The sequence below is a fragment of the Lactuca saligna genome, chromosome 5, assembly GCF_052625555.1.
Source record: "Lactuca saligna cultivar CGN05327 chromosome 5, ASM5262555v1, whole genome shotgun sequence".
In the NCBI taxonomy this organism is placed as follows: domain Eukaryota; kingdom Viridiplantae; phylum Streptophyta; class Magnoliopsida; order Asterales; family Asteraceae; genus Lactuca; species Lactuca saligna.
In genome coordinates, this window is record NC_136421.1 from 258,986,883 (window position 1) to 258,995,452 (window position 8,570).

The window sequence follows — 8,570 nt, forward strand, 5'->3', positions numbered from 1 at the left end:
TGAATTTAGATGAAATATGTGAGAGTTGGTGTTCATGTTATGGACTTATTTGGATAAAACAAGTATTGGGTCCCATTAATACATGTAAACGTGTAAAGTTGCCAACTTTATGTGTTAAGACATTATCTAGGATCAGATCTGAAAAGTGGACTTAGTGGCTTAACCAATTAAGCATTTAATGATGATTTTGGGCTACTATGGAGTACGTTGGACGTACCCAACTCATACGCAGTGCGTATTGGCACAAAGTTGGAACGAGGCATGTATTGGGCCTTACTTGTCTTTTGGATTTGGGATATTATTGGGCTTTATGTGCCATTGATGTTGGGCCTTAGTTATTTGGACCAAAGGAGGGGAAGGTAAAATAGTCTTCTACCTTATGAACTGGGATTAGTAAATTAAGTGTTGATTATGGTTTATGACCTAATGGTTAATTGGGGTTTTATCTGATTGGTTAGTATGGGAATTCTCTGGTTCAATGGCCCGAACATCAGCTGGATTGCAAGCGGACTGAGGTCAGTTTCCTTCACTATACTCATGGGTCAAAGGCACCAATGTCGGCACACTAAATGATGTTTAGGGATTGATAGTTGTCTTTATGACAATTTCATGTTATGCTTGTATGTGCTTGGTTTTTCTTTGAATCTTGCTGTTATGATTATATACTAGTTATAGCGGGTGAAATAGACCTGATACTATTTGAAAGAGACCGATTGGGTTGAAATACACCCAATACTGGTTGAAAGAGGCTGAAAGGGGTTGAAATATACCCATTACTGATTGAAAGAGGCTGAAGGGGTGAGATAGACCCAATATCGGTTGTAAGAGGATGAAGGGGTTGAAATATACCCAGTACCGATTGATAGAGACCAAGGGGGAGGGGGTTGAAATAGACCCAGTTATGTTTTGAATGTTATGTATGTATGCTATGGGGTATTTTGGGGGAGCTAACTAAGCTTTGTGCTTACAGTTTTCAGCTTATGTTTCAGGTATTTCTAGCTCGAAAAAGAAGGGTCCGACTTGATTGCACCGAATCCTCCTGTGTTTTCCGCCTTATGTAATTTTGGGATTTGTACTCTGATATTATTTTACTATGATACACTTTTATTGTTTTTGACATGATTTATGAAATGTTTTGAAATGAATTAAAAACAAATTTTGTCTGAAATTTTGGGATGTTTCAAGTTGGTATCAGAGCCTTGGTTTAAGGGATTCGGGCATACTCTTGGGAGTTTCTAAACTCAAACTGAGGGTTTGGTAGATTTTTCATAAAATAAATGTTTTATTAAATGATTGTATAATAAAAGGGGGTGGTGCGTGTAACCAGCCGAGCTCAAGTGAGTGATTCCTGAAATACCCATACATGTTTGTTATGTTATATGATATGAGAATTGCATACTAAATTAGGTCTATGGACCTGCTCAGGATTTTATTCTAGGAGAGATGCATTTTGTATGCCTGTTGCTTGAGCTTTTTGATTTGCATGCTAGTATGGATTTTAGATGATTGTAGGGATTGGCATGATATGTGATGCCTTGTAGCCTAAGAAGAATCAAATTATGTTTTAGATTCAAAATCTTTATTGGTAGTAAGTGAGCTTGAAATGTCCTTTGTTTGGCTTGTGGATTAAGGTTTTGTTGCTCAAATGTTGTTCTCTTTTTGATTTGTGATACTCTTAGTGATGTGAATTTAATATTAAATATGTTAAGTCACATGTTGCATAGGTTAAATAATCTTAGAGTGATAGATTTGACCCTACCGTGCAACCCTCGTTTGAGTCTAACCGTTGTAGGGATGAGTCTTTTACTCGAAGGATTATCTAAGCTTTATTACATGTGATTGTAGTCATGAAGTATTTAACCGACATTATTGGAGTTCTTCAATAGTTGATAGCAGGGTGAGGTCGGGAACCTTGGAAAGCCTAAAATGTGTTGTAGTAAGTTGGCTACACTGTTTAGAAGATATTTGGAGTATTAGTTTGAGAAGGTGACTTGGAGGATTCGAGATAATTCTTGAGGAAAATATGGATAGGTGTGGAAGATAGTATTGTGTCTGTACTACTAAAACCACAAGATCCATTCTCGACTCGAGGAGAGTCACAAAGAATCTATGAAGCCTAAAGGATGAGGATTCCTTGGGTATGTTCTGATCATTTGTGTGGTTGATTTTCAGAATGGTTATGAGCATACGTGGAGGAGGTTCAGGTTCTGGTTTGGGCTTAGGTGTTGGCACTGAGTTGAGGGATGAGCGGATGCGAGAGTTCATCTCGTCAGAGATCACCAACAGAATTTTGGAGCAGACTCCTGTGATGTTTTGTACCATCAAGGAAGGGATCATGGAACTCGTGGATGATCATCTTGGGGATTTTTGGGCCGAGATAACAGTAGAATAGTTAGGGGCCCATCAAGATCTCAAGGCTTGTGGGGCCCTAGAATCTTTTAGGGATGTGGATCCTATTACTAGTTCTTGTCATGATAGATTGAAGGTGGATTATGCATCATGCCTTCTGAGGGATCGATTCCACGATTGGATTTCCACTAAGATTTTGTGATCTTTACGTGAGGATTTACCTAACATTATTGATCATGTCACTGATAGACTAGTTGTCGGTTTCGAGGATTGGATCTTAACCGTTCACACAGTTGATGGGATGGTCGTGGTGACTCGGGAGAAGGAGCTTAGTTTGGAGAGGCAACTGGGGAAGAGGAAACAGACTCATGATAAGACTATGATGTTTCCATGCCTAGTTCTAGATGCCCGATGGATCTCGACATTTAGGCGAAGGGTGAAGGAACACATGAGCATGTGTACGACAAATCTAAATGCAGCAGGTGCATATGGAAGGGCCATATTCGCCAAGATTCCACCCTAGAATTAGAATTGTGTCATTGTTGTAATTAGTCAGGTCGTCTATGGGCTAATTTTCCACGTTTAGTGGTTGGGGCGGTTCAGGTTCCATTGCAAGTGCTTCTACAGGAAGGGGGAGCAGAACCCTAAGACACTAGGGGTATGTATCGTATTCTTCTATTTGACGCTTAAATTATTATGCTAATAATTTCGTATTAGTGTGTGTGAAATGTTATGCCCTAATTATCTAAGAATGGAAGCACTTGTATAAATAATATTGTTATTTTATCGGGAAAGTTGCCATATACTCTTTTCATATCGGGGGCCGTGTTTATAATAGGCTTGAGTATTCTGCTTAGAAGACCAGCAGCCAATTCGATCTTTAGTGGTATCAGCAAGAATGCAAGGAATCCGTAAGGTAGGCATGTCGGGTTGGAATGCAGGATATGTAAAGGTTCTTCATTATTTCGAGGCAATGAGGAGTAGGTGTGATCGTGGGTGTAAGATCAGTAGTCGCCAAGTTGATAGGAATATCGAAACTCAAGTTGGTGAAAATATGTCACGATTGATAGGTATAAAGGGTTGCTCGGAACGCAAGTGTTGGATAAGTATCTGCCAAATCCATGTCTTCATGATGCAAGTGTGGCACTCACATCAAGGGCTTTTAGGAGGGGGATCTTTTAGGAACTGGTTATCCCCATCTAAGACAACGAAGTCAGAATTCAGGAGTGCTTGTATCACTCAAGAGGGATGTCAGCCGATTGGTGGCAGGCCTTGAATCGATTACAATTGTTATTAGGGCAAGAGCAAAAGAGAACCATCACTCCAAGGTGTGAGTCATGAATTAATCGCATGGGTTTGTTTGGATGTTTGGATTGTCAAGAGGATTTAAATAGACTTTGATAGAGATATATAGAGTGCATTGATTTTTCGATAAGTAGGTAGTTGAATTGGTGATTCGTTCATGGTCAAGGGTTATAATTCTATGTCATGGGCTGAAGTGGCTTAAAGATTTGGAGTTGTATCATGGGAAGTACTTGGGATTATTGAGCTCGTTGAGATTTTAGGAAGTGTCCATCTAGTTTTGGAATATGTGTGGTCGCTAAGGTTGGCTGGTAATAGAGTGCTAGTTCTTGTAAGCCATGTTTATTGAGAGTTTGCATTGTAAGGTTGTGAGATGGATTGGGAATCCATCAAATTCTGTGTGGATTGGAAGAGCGCAGTCGAATCCAAGTGGGGGAGAATCGTTTGGGCTGAAGGTTGCACACAAGTGGGTATTCAGGCTTCATTGCGCATCAGGAGTGAAACATGGTGGGTATGTGAATGGATTCAGGTTAAGGGATTTGTGTTAGAGCCTCTCTGTTTATTCTTGTTTGATTAAGGATTTGGGGTTCGAAGCACAACCCATACACCTGGTTGTTCGAAGCACATGTAACCTTAGTCTATAGCAAAGTGGGTAATATTGCATCGATGTAATGGTTGGTTATGCTATCTATTAGTTGGATCATAATGGTTGTTGGAGCCATTAGGGCAACTAATCTCGGATAGCTCTTACCAGATAGAACCTCGTTCAAGAGTCGAGTAGTGCGATTGTGTAAGACTATCAGCCCTAACAACCAGTTGAAATTCCGGTATAACGGTTAATTAGTAAGTAAGTACGAGATCCGTGAGGGCTCGGTTGCATCAGAATTATAATTATGTGTCAATAAGATGAGCCTGATGTGGTACCAACATTGTAGACTCATATAGGGAGTCACATAGGTATCGAGTGAAGAGTTTTTGTGGTTTCTAGGTTCGTAGTTCTTAATTATATTTATGTGTCAAAACTTATGATCAGTGTCAAAACTTATGAGAAATTGAGACATGTGTGATTTGATTTGTGGTATTTTTAAAAATACCACAAAATGATCAGTGTCAAAACTTATAAAATAATAATTATTTAAAAATACCAATTTCTCACATATGTCATATGTCATTTTCTTATAAGTTTTGACACTGATCATTTTGTGGTATTTTTAAATATATATTATTTTATATTGACACATGTCTCAATGTCATATGTCAATTTCTCACAACCATGTGTGATTTGATTTGTGGTATTTTTAAATAAAAAATTAAGAACTACTACATTATTTATCTTATCCTAATATTTGTTACTTAAAGATGAGAATTAACACATATGTCAAGAAATCAAATCACACGTGGACAATTGGAAGCACAACCATTGGCGGAGCATTATTAGGAACCCCCCCCCCCCCCCCCCCCCCTAACTTACCAATTTTTAAACATATTATAGATATTTTACCTTCTGAATCAAATGTTGAAGCTCCGCCCCTGAGCAAAACAACGACAAACTCTATATGAGGAAATTGTTAAGAATTTCGTTCCATTCTCATCTTTAAGTAACAAATATTAGGATAAGATAAATATAACATCCTCCTAAAGATGAGAATTGGAAGATAAACTCTATAACATGTTGAAGAAATCAAATCACACATGGACAATTGGAAACTCTATATGAGGAAATTCTTAAGAAATTGGTTCCAAAGTTTGACAAAATTACAAAGTATTCCAGTGTAAAATTATTTAATGGTCCTTATGTAAGATAAACGGTCGCTATATAATATCAAATGTACCAAATAGTCCCTATGTAATAACAAAAATTCATAATAGTCCTTGTATAATAAAGAAATTACAAAATGATGTATGTGTAACATAGAATTACAATAATGGTTTACGTATAGTAGCAAAACTACAAAAATTATATTTGTCTATGTGAACAGTACAAAATGATGTCAAAAATATGTGATTAATACACTCCGCAACGTGCGACCATCCAAACTAGTTAAGAAAATTTTGTAAGAGGTTCGGATCTTAACTGACTGAAATAAAATAAAATAAAATAAAATAAGACTAATGACTTATGGGTCATAATGATCTGTATCTAATCCAGGATCCAGCAGGCTGGGTTTGCTTATTTTGCTCACAAAAGGGTCGGCCCATTTCTTATTATTTGTCTGTTTTGTAATTTTGTTTGCTTAGCTGCCATTAAAACTTGAAAGTTTGGTTTCCATTATCCCATATTTCCTTTTTTTTTTTTTTTTCATACCGAAAAAATGTTAATCAACTAAATTAATTCAATAAATAAATTCTTCTTTAACTTAACATGAGTTATTTGAATACCATTAGAAAAGAAATAAATTACAATGAAACACATGATATATGTGAAATTATACGGTTTAAGAATTTGTATCAATGTTTTATCCTAATACTCTTCTCGTGACCATTTTAGAAACTTTTGAATATTCTTTCGTATTGTGCACGAATTCTTGTTTTACACGGAAAAAAATGCTCAAAATCCGATCCCTTTTGATTCATTTATGCCTGTAAAGAAACATTAACGAACGAACTGATCCAACTATCCTCATTCTTTATACCATCTTACTTCATGTTTTATGTTAAAAAGTGAACTGTGGTATACCTTTTTATCCCATTTATGCTTGATTCTTTTTCTATGGCGTTTATACCACTTTGTGCACATTTCTTTTCATTTGGAGCAAATGATTATATATTCTTTCTCTAAAGATATCACATGGTTTTTTCTCATTTTGAAAAGCGTGAGAAAGAGCCTTTTTTACCTTCACATTAATATCAAAAGGCATAATGACTTAGGAGGGTAATAAGGTTTCCACTTTGTCCGTATTAGGTCACTAAGGTTTTTTTTGTGCGTATTAGACCAATATGGTTGTTATTACCGTTTAGAAATAGTCATTTTTACCGATTAAAACCGGTAAAAATGACTATTTCTAAACGGTAATAACAACCATATTGGTCTAATACGCACAAAAAAACCTTAGTGACCTAATACGAACAAACTGGAAACCTAATTACCCTCCTAAGTCATTAACCCTAATTATTTAGAAAACATGCTTACTAATCAATGTGACTGACTTGTTTGACTGGAAATAGTTGCTTCCATTTAAACTTATTTCACAACCATTCCAGAACTTCGAAGTCCAAAAACTCATATGATTGATGATCTTCATTACATAAATATGCAACATTTTATCAATAACTTCTTTTTTGTCATTTAAATGTTTACATGACCACATCCATATGTACAAATACAATCTCACTTTGATACTTCCAATCAATGTCTACATTTGATAACGAATGGAAATGTAAAACCACAAATGGTTGAAGACATCAACAAGAAGATCATCCTTACTAGCCACAAATGGTTGAAGGAGACTTTATAAAAAGAAAGATCACCCTTACTGGCAGGAAATGTAAAAAACTTAAAGGAGACTTTATAAAAAGAAAGACCACCCTTACTAGCCACAAATGGTTGAAGACATCAACAAGAAGATCAATCTGACCATGGAATCCACATGTTGTCTGATCATGACTTTAGTAGATGAACTACCGAAACGTAAGAATTGCAATTGAACTCTATTAGCATTTGAAAATGGAATTAGGGTTCCAGAGAAGACGACGAAGGGTTTAAATTTTTTTCTTGGATCATTTCTCGATTTGTGTGTGTCATCCTTGCACAGGGGCCATGCTAATCTTCTTTGTATCGTTCCAATTTTATCGGATGTCCCCAAAGGGACGACTGTAGATGAATAGCTTTACCATATAGAGGAGTAGCAGGTTATATGGGACGACGCGAGTTCTAAACAAACTAGTTTACTTTTGATGGTCATATATTCTCAATGTCTTTAAATTTAGGGTTAATGACTTAGGAGGGTAATTAGGTTTCCAGTTTGTCCGTATTAGGTCACTAAGGTTTTTTTTTTGTGCATATTAGACCAATATGGTTGTTATTACCGTTTAGAAATAGTCATTTTTACCAGTTAAACCTGGTAAAAGGACTATTTCTAAATGGTAATAACAACCATATTGGTCTAATATGCACAAAAAAAAACCTTAGTGACCTAATACGGACAAACTGGAAACCTAATTACCCTCCTAAGTCATTATCCCATATCGAAACAACAAAGGTAATTCGTATCCATCAACTACATGAGTTTAGGTTGATTACAACATGATTTCTTTCATAATCTTCATACAACTTTAACTGACGACATTACCCTTCAATATATTATAGTAACGACCTAGAAATGTAAATGCATTTGCAACTGCGTGGTGCCAAAATTTACATGCATTAGGTTCATGCGCCTCGTTATGGCTTTTGTTGTCTCGATTTCAAACAAACGTACGATGCAATCATGCATGTTAACTATGCACTTAATTATATTGTGTTGTTTAACTATTAATGTTAAATTAAAGTAATATATATGACTAATAAAAATCCATAGGAATATTATTTACTAAAACGATAGTATCTTGTAACAATTCATATCACCTCTATAATAAAGGCTCTATTGTAGTTTCAACTGTAACAATTACTTTTTTTTCTTTATATCTGAGTATTATTTTATCTTGAAAAACAAACTAATAGACACACAAGTAAACCGACAAATAATATTGAGAATTATATGTCGATTAGTTACGAAAAATAGATCCAATTATTATTATTATATTTATCAAGTTTCGTCCAAAAACCAGATCTATCCTTCTCGACTAGATCTGATTATAAGAAAGGTAGAAGAAACCCTAGAAGGCATTAAACGGGCCCCCATAGGCCGACCCCAGAAACCCTAGGGTGATAGCTTGCTCTCCAAGCAAGCCATTTCTTGATCCTTCTAAAATACCCTGAC

At 36.0% G+C, this 8,570-nt stretch overlaps 1 non-coding gene across 1 annotated transcript; it reads right to left on the minus strand.

Annotated features, from left to right (window-relative positions):
* Positions 1-7,357: 7,357 nt before the first annotated feature.
* LOC144998952 (U6 spliceosomal RNA) lies at positions 7,358-7,460 on the minus strand. The gene has a single exon (XR_013660485.1). It is a non-coding gene; the product is annotated as a U6 spliceosomal RNA (small nuclear RNA).
* Between the last annotated feature and the right edge of the window lie 1,110 nt (positions 7,461-8,570).